This window comes from Choristoneura fumiferana, chromosome 12 (genome assembly GCF_025370935.1).
Source record: "Choristoneura fumiferana chromosome 12, NRCan_CFum_1, whole genome shotgun sequence".
Lineage (NCBI taxonomy): Eukaryota > Metazoa > Arthropoda > Insecta > Lepidoptera > Tortricidae > Choristoneura > Choristoneura fumiferana.
Window position 1 is genome coordinate 13,206,099 of NC_133483.1, and position 14,570 is coordinate 13,220,668.

A 14,570-nucleotide genomic window follows, 5' to 3' on the forward strand; every position below is an offset into this window, starting at 1 on the left:
GCAAAGTAATTTTATTTTGATATTTTCAATTAACACTCTGGTCGATAATGTAGCCATCAAATGTAATAATAGTACAATAATGTAGAGGCCGGGAAGTAGGAGGTTTCCGGCCAAACAGATATAGACGGCCGAGCGTAGCGACGCTGGATAGGGATGCGAGGCTGGCAACCCAACCTTCCGGCCGAGGCTTGTATAGTGGTTTTCTCAAACATACACACACACGTGTGTGTACACACACAAACATCAACCCTGTATTCCCAAATGGGGTAGGCAGAGCACACGAAATAAACCGCGAGATGGTGACACAAAATATTAGATGATTTGTACCAGTATGGCGGTTCTTCAGGAGTCTAATTACGGAATGACAAAAAAGAAAATGATGGTCATAGCGCTGGTACCGGCGACCCAATCGCGTGGGCGTTAATCGAACGTGTCGGATAAATAACGAGTGTCGAACGAATTGTTCCACAAAAATGATTGTATTTTCCGATAGTCGATAAAAAAAGATGTAGGCGGTAGCGATACTTCTCCGGTGTGTACATTAATAAAAAAAAAAAACAATTCAACCATTTGTTCCAGGCTAATTTTTGCACAGCTAATCATCGTCGAGTAGCCATTCACGAAATACACCATGCCATACTTTTCTGGCGGTTCAAAATGGCCGCCATACCGCCGCAAAGGAGTATTTTTTTTCTTTCGCAAAACGATTTGTACCAGTATTGCATTTAGATTTCTGGAAAGTATTTGATAAAATGTGACTGTTATTATATTTCCCATACTTCTAGTAGGGGGAAAAAGTCTACTATTACCAAGTAGTATGGTTTTGAATAGATTTTTCAATAGATAATTATCCACGAAAATGACATTCCTGCCGAGGCCTGTATACTGCTTTTCTCCAAATATGCGAGGAAATAAAACGAAAACATTATATTTATTCGACACAATATGTTTAATTTCGATTTCGATAATTTCGCCTCAAGTTAAAGATTTGGGTCCGAATCGTATATTTGGTTCCACATACAATATAGTAATCAAAATAAATTAAAAGAAAACTTATAGGATTAGTAAATATAAATACCTATTATACATTTTTACTTTTAGTTAAAGCGGCAATTCCTAAACGCACAACATTAAAAAAACATACAAAACACAAACACTACAAAACTTCTACTACTACTTTGTTACAAAATATTTAGCAGTCAGAGAAGATAATTAAGTCTAAATATACCTTATTATGATTTAGACACAATCATTATTGGCATTAGCGAAACGCAGAGAACAAAGTTTTTTTTAATCTCGGTTTTTGTACGTGACTATTGGACAATTGGTTGGGTGGTTGGGTGAATTTTCGGTCTTGGATGAAATTAAAAGTAAAAAACCTGCACAATAATAAACACTTCCCGGACCTGCCCGGGAAGTAATGCCACTTTTTTTTCAATTTATTATTGTATCAACGCATATAACGATGGACTTCACGGTCGATTTTTCCAACACTAATAAGAACATTTCCGAGCAAGTTGAAGAAAAAATATTTTTCTCAAACATGACATGAAATATTGACGTTGTGTTACAAATAATAGGCCGGTAAGTATCGCGCTGCAGGCGCTGTGGCTGGCCTGCCTGGGCGCCGTCACTCTAGCGGCCTGCAAAGAGATTTTCTCCAATATGCTTGGAAATGTCCGCCAAACTGTCGCAAACATAGTACACGAAGTTCTTCCTTATAGACTGACACAAATTAAAAAATAAAATAAAATCACTTCTCGGCCGCCTGGGCCGTAAGCATTGTATGAAATTCCATTACTGTACAGGTTTTTCACTTTTTAAATGCACGTTTTGAATTGATAAGTCAATTTAAACAGCCAAATATTCGTGAAGATCAAATTCCTTCTACCATTTTTTTTAATTCCTAGACCGAGATTTATTTAAAAAGAAACGGCGTATTTAAAAATGTCTCAAACAGTTTCACTTTTTTTTTAATTGAGTTCAAGCAGAATTAAAATACCGAAAAAAAGTAACAAAAGTAAATTGCCGAATTAAGTAAAAAGCGTTCAGTACCACTTTTAGCTGTAATTTAGCTATAGGTATAAAAAGCTTCATTGCATTTAAATTTATGTTTTTAATTGATATATACAATTTTATTTCAAATTAAATTATTTTTTCTAATGAAATGGCATTATGAGTCGTGCCGTGTACTTAAAAAAAAACAAGTATCGCGGGAAGGGGTGACACTCTTTCCCGGCCCGGATAATACCGACATGGAAACACCGACCCTGTTTTTTGTGTGCACGCCCATAGAAACTGACGTGATGACTATAGGCGTAAATACCGTGGCCGGTCGGCCGGCGACTTTTCAAAGCAAGCATTTATTAATTATTGGAGAAAATCACTAAGTATAATATGCCTCAGCGGAAATGACAATTCGTGGATTCGTATTTATTGATCTCACAAGTTCTATTCATCCGCGAATAGCTTTTTCACCTCAGCACCTTAAACAGGCAGGTTTTGCTATGAGAAATCAGTGAGCAAAATCGCATTTTGATCACTCTGTGAGACAAAGTAACTTTTTTTTTTTAAATGCTGGGTACAGTGTTGGGTCTACTCACTAAATTCCAAATATTTGAACTTTACTTTGATCTGTCATTTCACTTCAACACGAAAAAAGCGAGAGATAGGATCAAACGTGTTGATTACAATCTTAAATTAAATTTTTGGTATTAAAAATATAAATTACATGACAACGAAATATTTCCAAAATGTAAATTTTCCCGATCTTTTAATAAAGTATGCAACCTCGTTGCACGAAAGCCGCTTCTCTTGTTTTTCTTTTATAAAAGAATTCCGTATACTGCCACTACAGTTGGAATAAATATTTGTTGAATTGTATGAATTTTTAACAAATCTATTTATGTTTATGTAATATAAATCTTAGTAAAATTCATATATTTTTTTAATTTATTGATAAGAAACAAACAGTCTTATACAGAATTATGAGCAGACTTAAATTAACACAATCTAGACCTATAGTTTCCTTAAAGGTTTATGATAGCAGACAGCTATTACAAAGAAAGAAATGATTATTATCATAGAATTTTGATATGTAACAAACATAAAAAGAAAACAAGTCCAGATTTGTTATGTAGTCACTTCCCTGCAAGTGAAACTAGACAGGAAAGCTGAAAACAATTAATTTAAAATATAAATTAATATTATAACTAGCCTAAAGCCTGGTTACTTGAAAGCCTTCTTCAGCATATCAAGTGAACAATCAAAAATATCAACGTCCACCAGTTAAGTCCATATTTAAAGGTTTAATAGAATTTATAATAAATTATACGTTTATTGTCCAACCTTTTTAATGACACCAAGATGACGCTTTTTGCAGTATTAAAAAAAAAGTGTGACATTAGTACAAGATCAAATTACAATGCATGTAATAAGTATGAGATTTGTATTGTATCTACTGGACACTTTGTTATGGTTTTAAATGTGATTATTATGTTTGTTTCTTAATAATCGGATTCTATTAAAAAAAATGTGTTTGTTTTGTGAACAGGTAGGTATATGTAGTTTAATTCTTATGTTACATTTAAATTATGTTCTCGCTGCTGAGGTGAAAAATTGTATGTGTCACACGAGAACAAAGTTTTTTTGCATCTCGAGTATAATTATGAATCCCTTGCTGTTCTCAGGATTTTAACCTAGAATCACTCGCTCACGCTCGCGATTCAATTATAGAATCCTTCGCTTACTCGGGATTCAAAATCAACACTCGCAACAAAAAACAACTTTGCTCTCTTGTTGCACAAATAACTATTTCCCGGCCTCAAGACTCATGAAAAAATTAACGCGACCTCACAAAAGTAAGAAATGCGACCCCGATTGGTTAAAATCAAAAACCATTACTCTACCACGCCCTTTTCCCATAACCTTTACTCCATTTATTTTAACATTTGAAACTTAACGGTAAAATTTGCACACTTTTTTAAATGAAACATCGGAACTATTTAAAATTGTGTGAACTTCTACAATAAAAACAATAAATAACGCTACTAAATGTACATGTAGGTATTTTTAGTCCATTTGTGTTCGAAATATCGAGAAACGTGTGTTGCAATTTGACCGCTAATTCGAACCTTAAATTAAACGGAGTATAGTCATACAATATTTACTAACCGCGATCGAATTAATTTATGGTGTTTATTACTCTGAGGCCGATTCTCGTGACCCCAGTTCAAATTGCAATAATTATAATGTGACAACGAATTTCGCTATATTCATCAAAACTGCGCAACATTGATAAATGACAATCAGCATAGCAATTAAATAGCGGCATAGCGTTATCATTTGGCGCCTTATAGAGCTGTTCTTTCACAACTCGTTGAATATTCACGGTGACATATTCTGTTAATTATTAACAACTATGATAATTTCGTCCACGTCCTTGCGTGTTTCTGCTAGGCCAAAGATAGATATTACGAGTAACTTGTTTACGATTTATTTTTCTGCAACCAGCATTTAGTTTCTTTCTAGGCAGGGATCGCTGTTCATGTCTAATCTTGTATCGTTAATAACTTGACTTTTTTCATATTCGCTGTCTTACATAATGTTTTGTACTCAAATTTAAACTATCCAATTAAGTTTTAAAGAGGCTCACGCTGTTTAAAAGAGTTTTGGTAATCATAGAGTCGCGACTGTTCACGCAACAATAGGTATAGTACACGACACGACATGGGGTCAAGCCATCATGTCATTATCGGAAGCAATAGATGATTCCGGGTACAAATAAAGTATAAAGTCATCGCATCTTTAGTTATATTTACGTACTATACTTAACACAATCTAACATGTCCCATTACATTTTGAATTACCTAATAACTCAATTACCTCTCATAATTCAGAGTTTTGACGGAGGTTTTGACCGACTGAGTTTTGTCATGTAATTGTCATGTACATGTTTGTCATGTAAGTACATGACGAAGAGTGGTTAAGCAAAGGTTAAAAGTTCTAAAATGAGTCAACCTTTTTAATTTTTCGAGATGATAATAATATACTATTTTCTGACAAATTCTCAGCTATAGATAGTAAACATGAATACAAATATTACATACGACTTATTAAGTTACATTTATGATACAACAATGAATTTAGTAGCAGGGTTAGCTATTTGCAACAGTACTAATCAGGCCAGTGACTGCGCCGCGTGCAATGACTCGACTTTAATTAATTGCAGACATGACGGACGGCATTACAGTCTATTACACTGGAACTCTTGTCGCAGCAATGGCTTATACATTATACGGCTTGATATCGTGACCAACAAAAAAGAATGTAAAAGTGAATAAGTAGTACATTACCAATGTCTTGGCACTGTACATTAACAGAAGTAGGTATGTATAGCTATACCATCATTTTGTTCATCATCATCATCATCATCAAGGTTCAAAGCTTAATAATTGACCCAGGTAGAGGAAGTATCCGAAGTTTACGGCAATTTAGAAATATTGTCGAATAAAACCTGTCTCCGACCACCGAAATCTAAAGCTTCTTACAATAAGTCAAGCACTCTATAACAGTATGGTCTGCTTGTAAAAAATTTCTACGATCGGTCAATCATATACAAAGTGGGTGGCTTTGCCCATTGTTAACTGACAAGGAAATTATTTGCAAAAAAGTGCCTCGTTAAATTTAACAATCGCGTCGTCCGATGGCACATGCCGTTCCATTCCTTTTTCAGCGGTTAAGGCCCAAATTACGTGTTCGGGTGAGGTCGTCTTGGACAATAGCTGATAATTGGTAAATAGTGAATACTAGCCAGTAGACGTGACAAAGTTCGGTCGCGGGAGCGCTCTCACTCTATGTAATATCAATTTGTTCGATGGCCTTGGCATACTGGCGCTAGAGTTTCACTCGGATAATGGGAGCACTGATCTAAGTTCAGATTGTTAAAGAAATTCAAAAAGCTGTCCGTTCACACGATGAATTTCACTTTAGATTTTAATGTAACTGACATTTTCCTGTTTAAGTAATCATGGTTAAAATTAGTATCAAATCATGTGTAAAATTTACGAACAAAAGCGTTAATGAGTGTTTTTTTTTCTGATTGTCAATTAAACTAGAATCTTAAATTTTTAAGATAAGTCTCCACAAGAAACCCTTACTCTAGCATTAATCGCATACAAGCTGTGGGACATAACGTCATAGGTTTTAGTGATTTGTCATTTGGAAAAGCCAAGTCGAAATAGTCCACATTGTAACACATCATCTCGCCGTGAGCCTCATTAAACCGTCTGTGGTAAGCTTTTCGCAACGTTTGTTTAGACGAAAAGAATTGTGATTTTGTTTACAATGTTGTCTCGTAACTCGCACTGATTTGTCAATGGGTACAGCAAATACACGGCTTTATTTTAAGTCATTAAGTACATGACTGGACGTAAAATCCACCTCAAAAAATGTCCAATTTCCTAATAACGGTTGCATTTTCCCCCGAAAGATTTCAACTAAGTATTTACTTACTAAATTTGTCTTCTGTTTCTTTTTTTAACCGACTTCAAAATTTTTACTTTTAAGGTTTCAAGTTTTAACGTACCTTACACAATGAGGGCTATCGTTTTTTGTCTTTCTAGATGGCGCCACTGTTGCGTGAGGTTTTTAAGTGTGGCTTTCAAAGTCTGTTATTACGGGCGTGAAAACAAAGCTTATATTAAAATCATATTTAATACACCTTAAAATCGTACCATAAAATTATCGAGCAACCACAGTGTTGCGTAGTTCCGTTGTGTACGGAAAAAAAGGGAGGACAAAAGATTCTGAAAGACAAAACTGTCTCAAAACACAGACATTCATTGCCCCGTAACGCATCATCATCATCCCAGCCTATATACGTCCCACTGCTGGGCACAGGCCTCCTCTCAGAACAAGAGGGCTTGGGCCATTGTTCCCACGCGGGCCCAGTGCGGATTGGGAACTTCACACGCACCATTGAATTGCTTCTCAAGTTTGTGCAGGTTTCCTCACGATGTTTTCCTTCACCGCAAAGCTGGTGGTAAATTTTAAATGTAATTCCGCACATGAATTTCGAAAAACTCAGAGGTGCAAGAAGGGGTTTGAACCAACGACCCTCTGCTTGAGAGGCGATAGGTCAAACCACTAGGCCACCACGGCTTCATCGGTATCTCATCTTAGGCCTCTAGATTAGCAACGTATCTGCAACATTAAAAAAATATCCCTGGTGTTGCAGATGTTTATGGGCGGTGGTGATATCTTACCCACGGTAGACCCACTTGCTCGTTTGCCATCCAGACGAATAAAAAAAAATCATTGGCTTTATAATTATGAATGAAAGCGAGATGCGGAAAGGATCACGAGTATTGAATGAATTATTATATTTAATCGTTGGAAAGAAGAGCAGGAGTGTGATATCTATCACTAGTATTGTGTATTTTTTAATGTTAGGTACCAATAAATTATTGTTCGATTAAAGTTCATAATTTACCTTATAATCAAAGTAGAAAATTAGTTTCAGTTTTTGTTTAATATACATTTTTGAAAAAAATTAGTCCTCCTCAACAGCCGTATATCTAAAGTTGACTACATTTATAACCTAAACGATTATCTTTTACTGCATCAAAAAATGTAATTACTTACACCAAATTTAGGCGATACTGATTTCTGATTTAATTTACTGACATATGTAATAAAAAAAAAATATAAACTGTTTACACAGTCTTCGTTTTCTATTATTGCTGCACATATTGATTTCCTATTTTTTAGAGTTTGGCAAGTCAACGTCAAATGTAGACTGAGACCTACCTCAATCTCTCCAGTTCGCGCTGATAAGGCGAGGCTACAGCGCGCGCGACTCCGCCCGCGTCATGGCCACCGCTCGCGACCTCATAGCCCCGGCAACTAGCTGTCCATGTCCTGAAAATAAATGAAAAATATTAAATGCGTGTATGTCTATTTAAATAAATAACATTTAATTGCTATGTGTTACTAAGCGCAAAACTCAAGAACAGATAAATATGGCTAAATTAAAAAAAAACATGAAGTCCGAGGTATGTTCTTACGGAGAGAAAAGTTAGAAAAAAAATATACGATTCCCGAGGGATAGGGATAAAAATTAAATAATCGTTTTCAGAGGAAGTCCCAAGTAAAAGGTAGTTTGCATCATTACAATTTATGATACCTATTACAAATGTAGGTAAATCTGCCTACTAAACAAATTGCCCAATAATTATATTGATGTATTGTATTTGCATGTATTTTTTCTAAAAGTCTACAAGAAGTATCTTTGTAACTCTTTATTGTACAAAATAAATAACAAACACAATTGACAAACATTGAGATGTCCATGTATTCCATAAAATTCTTGAATATAAATACAGTCTGAATATAAATGTTTGTATGATCGAAACAACAATGTTTCCCTTATATTCATATATGTTAAAGCATAGAACTTTGGCGTCAAGGAATTTGCAAATTGCACACCCGCTTGGTGACAAATTTGTGTTAATAATGATTTCCGATTAAAATAATGAATAAAATAACCGTAGATAATTTCGATTTCATACTTATATAAACGATTCGTCGTAGAGATCGTTGTCGACCAGTTTATCTAGATTTATTTATAATCAATCGATTTTAGATTGGTGCCATAATTGACTTATACATTTTAGAATTTTAGAGCTAATTTAATATTAGGCATCCAAAAACATTCCAAGGCAAGCTCCGCCTATAAAATTCTCCCAACAAAATTGTATGCGGCGTAGGGCCAAAAATGAATCATAGAAAATAAATTAAGTGAATGGCTGAAATGATTTATCCCAGTTTGCTAGATATAGAACATTAGTATCATTTGTAGATTTTTTTTGTAGAAATGTAGTATATTTTTAATACTTTTGGAATATTTTACAAGAAATATAAAATATGGCAGATTCAAATCTCAATGTAACGTCATTGAGATTTGAATCTGCCTAAAAAATCATTCATCGTTTTTTCCAAGCCTACTTCGATCGAATAATATGATGAAAAACAACACACCACAATTTCATTTACATACTTTGCGCACCTTACCTACTCATAATTATCTTAAATATCTATATGTTTTTTTTTACCAAATAGTATGATTGGTTATTTGGAGTCTTTTTGTATTTTGTATTTCAACTTCAAATTTGTTACTTTTACGGTCATCCCGTAAACCATATCGAAAATATAAATTTTGCATACATCATATTAGTAGACTAGAATTGATAACAGGATACCTTTTATTAGAAATAATGAGGTTGTTCTCGAGGGCACGCGATAACGAATTCTTCGTAGGTATACGATACGAAGTCGCGGGCAACAGCTAGTACGAGTAAACAATGAATATTTTTAGAATTACTCGTTGAAGAATGGGAAAAAAGTACATTTTCGTCAACTATACAATGCAAACGCGCTCTTCGTTTTTACATTCTCAGTTTTGGGAATATCGCGTGTGAACGCAGTTTTAGAATTACCTACTTATTTTTATAATTGAAAGAATTTTATAAAGAAACCTAAAAGTTTTGAACATGAAACTACCGTGTGTTGCGGCAGCCGCCGAGTCGCATGCTCCTGTGAAGAAGGGCTGCGAAATAGCCCGAAACATGTCGAGCTAAACTCGATTCAGGACGTGAGTTATCCATTACAATATCATTTAATATAAACCTAAAAGTTACAGCTAAATGAAAGTAATTTTAACAATTCCCATCATAGTAAAAAAGTCACAACAGTGGGCCATATACATATAACCGTCGTGCGCTTAAAACCTACTAATAAATTGGAAGTAAGTCAGTGTTCTGACATATTGATGAATCTGATATTAATAGAGGTCAGGGGAGCATCAACGGCTAATCTCCGTCAAGACAGCCAACACAAAGATTGACATTATGGGATTACTTTTGCAAAACAAGTCATTCAAACAACATCCGAGCCAATTGACGGGTAACATTACAGAATGATGAGCGCAGACATAGGAGTATTCATCTCTGATCATTAAATTCCCAAAATTGTTGTAATATCATCAATAAAATATGCAATCCTTTTTGAAAGGTCGTGCACTTTGCGTAATAGGTCATGTGCCATTACACTTGAAGCTATGCCAATAAATGTCAATCTTTTAAATTAACGAGCTCTATCGCCGCCTATCGCATTGATATTCTGATTGTACTCGTATCATTGTGTCATTTGTCTATAAATGGGGAATATATCAAGCGTGTTCGACTCCTACGCACATTCTCATGAACGATTTCATTACTTATCCCAGAGTTTTCCTGAGACTGACGCACCGGCTACCAGTGGCGGATTTATGTTTTTTAGGAGTGTAGAAGTGGCCTACACCTATATCCGCCGCCCTACGTAACTTTCTAAAATAATAAGTTTTACTTTTCGTTGAAATCTGCCGCCCCTATGCCGCGGCCTATACGGCCTATTGACAAATCCAGGACTGCCGGCTACAGATTAATTCGCAGTGCGATTATTAACGACTGTCATTTGGCACTAATTTATGTTATCATACCAGCCAGCTTAATTGGAGTTATCAGTCAACGACACTTATTCATCTTCAATTATCTCTTTTTTATCACCTGGGAAACCACAGCCCAAGACTTCTCATTCTGGGAGGATTATGCCCCAGCAGTGGGACGTATGCAAGCCGGATGGAGATAACTTATCTACTCTTTGAAATAACATATTATAGAAGAATAAAGTCCAACATTAAATGAAAAATATAGATAGCGTACTCGGGGTAGGCTTTTTTTTCGAATTATATTCAAAGGCTCAAACGAAAATATTTTAAATAACATAAGTACACATAAAATACCGGAATGATAAGTTTCATTCATGGCAAAATGCCAAAAGCAAACAGCACAGAAATAATACATTTTTTTTGGGCAGTCGCGCAAAAAACCTACAGCTTTTAAATTAACTTAATCATTTTTTTACGTAATACAAGTTAAACGAAAATTTGCTAATTTCTCTGTTTTAAAGAAGGTGTGCTAAAGATATGAACGTCAAATGTCACCAGACCGGTTGGTGTTAGCCGCGCCTGACCCGAGATGATGTAAATACCTTGCTATTTGCCCTAGTCATTGATCAATTGGAATTATGATAAGTCTTTAGAAGATAATCTGTTATTTAGCATTGAAATCTACCTGTTTGACAACTTCCATTTAATAATAATAATAAAGTTTTGTTTTCAGGCATTCAGAGTACACCCATACTCGTATTATAAAATGAAATTAAATCAAAATTAAAAATATATGAGTTCTAATGATATTAATAAATTCAAATGAAACAAATTTCTTAAATCACTCCGAATCAAGGTTAGCGTACCCTACAATGCTGTTTGCAATTTGTTAGAAACTTTTGATTCTATCTCCACGAGCACTCAATAGTTTGTAGTAGTTTTGTATTTGAATACTTGTCTGGAACAGATTGTTTCTCAGCGATAAGACGGCTTACTGTCTACCCTACTTTCTGCCTGTATTTTTGTTAACTCACTATACTGATTTCTGATGTTCAATGATGAGTATTTGTATTGTATTATATTGTAAATAGGCTAAATACTCCTCAGTAACGTATTCTACTATTCAATCATGGAGATAGTTTAAAAAAAACGCGTTATCGACATGCATCAATCCGTAGATGTTAGGAGTATCTCACAGTAATTAACTACATAGGCCCGTTAGACGTCGAATGAAAGCGTGCCGTTTATACTGGGTGACCAGGCTATTGTACGCAAAAACCGAAGCTCAAGGCGCAAGCGGGGTCGCGCGCCGCACGCCCGTCCCGGCCTCGCCTGCCAAATAACCAATCACACAATGCAATAATTGTTCACTAACCACGCTCAAAAGAAATTATCTCACTATGGCTAATCTAATACGCTATACGTCAAAAGACAATTCAGGCACAACGGGACGTGCCAAAGCAACGCTTTGTACAAGTTTATCTAATAAACATATAAAATAATTCGTTCAGATACTATCTTTGACACCTTTGTTATTTTTGATTGCAATTTGTTCTGATACAGAAAGTGGCGTTTGATTGAAATGGTTGCGAAGTGCTGACAGTTATCGCAGCGGGATAGATTAAGCAGAAAACAAAACGAGATGTAAATAACCAGCGGCAAAATATGCAACAATGAATTTGTCAATATTAATGAGTTGAATACAATTAAATAATCATCAAGTTCGACATAATTGCATTAAACAATGCGAAACAATCGTTTGTTGATACAATAAAAAATGAAGGCAACAACATTTCTACAATGGAAAATATTAATAACTATGGTTAGCAACTCATATTAAATGTTATTATAACGGATAACTCACGTCTTAAACCGAGTTTAGCTCGACATGTTTCGGGCTATTTCGTAGCCCTTCCTCTCAGGAGCACGCGAACCGGCGGCTGCCGCAACACGCACACTACGCGCCACCGCTCTGCTCGCACGACTGTCCGACAAAACTAACACCGGCGCACAACTACCCGCATTTTTATTGTGTGCGTGTTGCGGCAGCCGCCGGTTCGCGTGCTCCTGAGAGGAAGGGCTACGAAATAGCCCGAACATGTCGAGCTAAACTCGGTTTAAGACGTGAGTTATCCGTTATAATAACATTTAATATGAGTGAGTCTCACGGTAGTTTCATGTTCAAAAAGGTTAGCAACTCCTTGAAAAAAAGGTTAAATAATAGTAGATTATACAAAAAGAGCATAAAACGTGCCATTTAACCCAAGACGTTCGACGAGGCGAGGGTGGATAGACACGTCGAGGGGAAAATGGGTTTAATGCTCGAGTTTTACACTGCTTTTCACTTCGACTGCGAGGAAATGAAATAGCAACAGTGGAACCAATGGTTCACTTACTATTTACCTTTTATTTTCATGCATTACTATATTCGCTGGGTGCGCGATGACAGCGCCAACTAGCGGTTACAATTACGACGGACTTTGAAATATCAAATGGCTGGCTGTCATTACGAAGAGTAAGGAAACAAACAAATAATTTCAATGAAATATCGTAATTTACATAGTTATATTCTAATCGATCATGTAAATCTATAGAGACGATAATAACGTTGAGGTTTTTTATTTCCTGTCTAAAATGGCACAATCAATTACTTTCAGGACATGGACTTTCCCATGGCTGTCTTTACGAGAAGTTATAAAATAAAATAAAAAACGAATAACGCATTTCATATAATTATATTGCAGACAATTATTTTGGCTGTAGCAGGTCGTTAGTAATGTAGACTTTTTGTGTATTTTCAGTTAAACATAGCCAAATTAATTATAAAAAAAACCGGCCAAGAGCGTGTCGTACACGCCAAGGACAGGGTTCCGTAGCCATTACGAAAAAATCAAATAACATTTTTCTAAGGATTTTGTAGTGTGTACTGAATCTTCCAAGTTTAGGTATATTTAATACCTTAGGCTGCTAATTACTCCAAAAAATCACCCCCACTTCACGTCTATGGGTGGTAGCCTAAAAAATTTTTTTTACTTTGTCGGTGTGACTGATATGTATATTCATGTCAAATTACAGCTTTCTAGTACTAACGGTCTCTGAGCTTACCCGCGGACAGACAGACGGACAGACATGGCGAAACTATAAGGGTTCCTAGTTCACTACGGAACCCTAAAACTGGATTCCGAGCACATTATACGATATCGCTTTCCAACCACAAACAACAATAAAAGGAAAACAATTTCATTAGTTTTGGCTCAATATTATGCCCAAGATGTAAAAGAAACTAAATGTGAAGATCTTCACTGAAGCTCGTGTAATTCGTCAAACTTCTCAGTGACATCGACGCGCCGTACAAAAAAAAACATCTTTCTTGTGGAAATTTATAGAATTTGTGAAATTGTGATCACTGTTTTTTTCTTATTCATTTATGAAAAAAAAGTTGTTCTTGCAGTTAACTATGCAGTAGGTTTCGTGACGCATATTTATTTATTTTTTCTTAATAAGTAATGCACGAATACGTAAATTTCACTAGTAAATAGTGACAGTTGGTCCGCCGAAAAGTTCCTTGTTTGGCCACGGCGCGCGCTGCGATCGATTCGTGGTTCCCTCACCTTCACCTCCTACTTTGCACCCAGCGAATAATTACATTTTTTCAGTTTTATTGATTGATTTTGATCGATTTTTATTTCTATATAAATTAAAAATGTTTAAAAAATATGTAGATACTTTTTAGTTTATGGCTGTTTGTAGGATATGGTGCACTGGTTGTAATAAAAGATAGTTTAACACTTACTGAACACTTCTTTACTGCGTTTAGGGAAATGATATACAATAAAAGTACCTATTTCTCTAGATCCGAATTATAACAATTTAGGGAAGCGGCGCTCGGTTGGCCTGACATTTGAACAAAAACTGAACAAAAACCACTCACTGACGGCGACGTTTTCAATGCAGGCGCACACCGTAAACATAGGGCAAATACAGCCGAGCGCGTCGCTAACACTGTTTTTACCTGATTTCCTTGGTCTTAGACGAAGATTTTACTTTATGCACTAGAACATGAAAAGTCATTTTATGGCGCCTA

At 35.6% G+C, this 14,570-nt stretch overlaps 1 protein-coding gene across 2 annotated transcripts in view; it reads right to left on the bottom strand.

Moving 5' to 3' along the window:
• LOC141433397 (uncharacterized) overlaps positions 1-14,570 on the bottom strand; it is a 64,171-nt gene that overhangs the window by 29,448 nt on the left and 20,153 nt on the right. Inside the window, exons 1-2 of one of the 2 annotated variants that reach the window (XM_074095419.1) lie at positions 12,351-12,470; positions 7,810-7,920 (exon numbers count right to left, since the gene is read on the bottom strand). The gene's annotated coding sequence lies outside the window, so the exon portion shown is untranslated. Of the gene's footprint in view, positions 1-7,809; positions 7,921-12,350; positions 12,471-14,570 lie in introns of those variants that run through there. The other variant, XM_074095417.1, reaches the window with a different exon arrangement.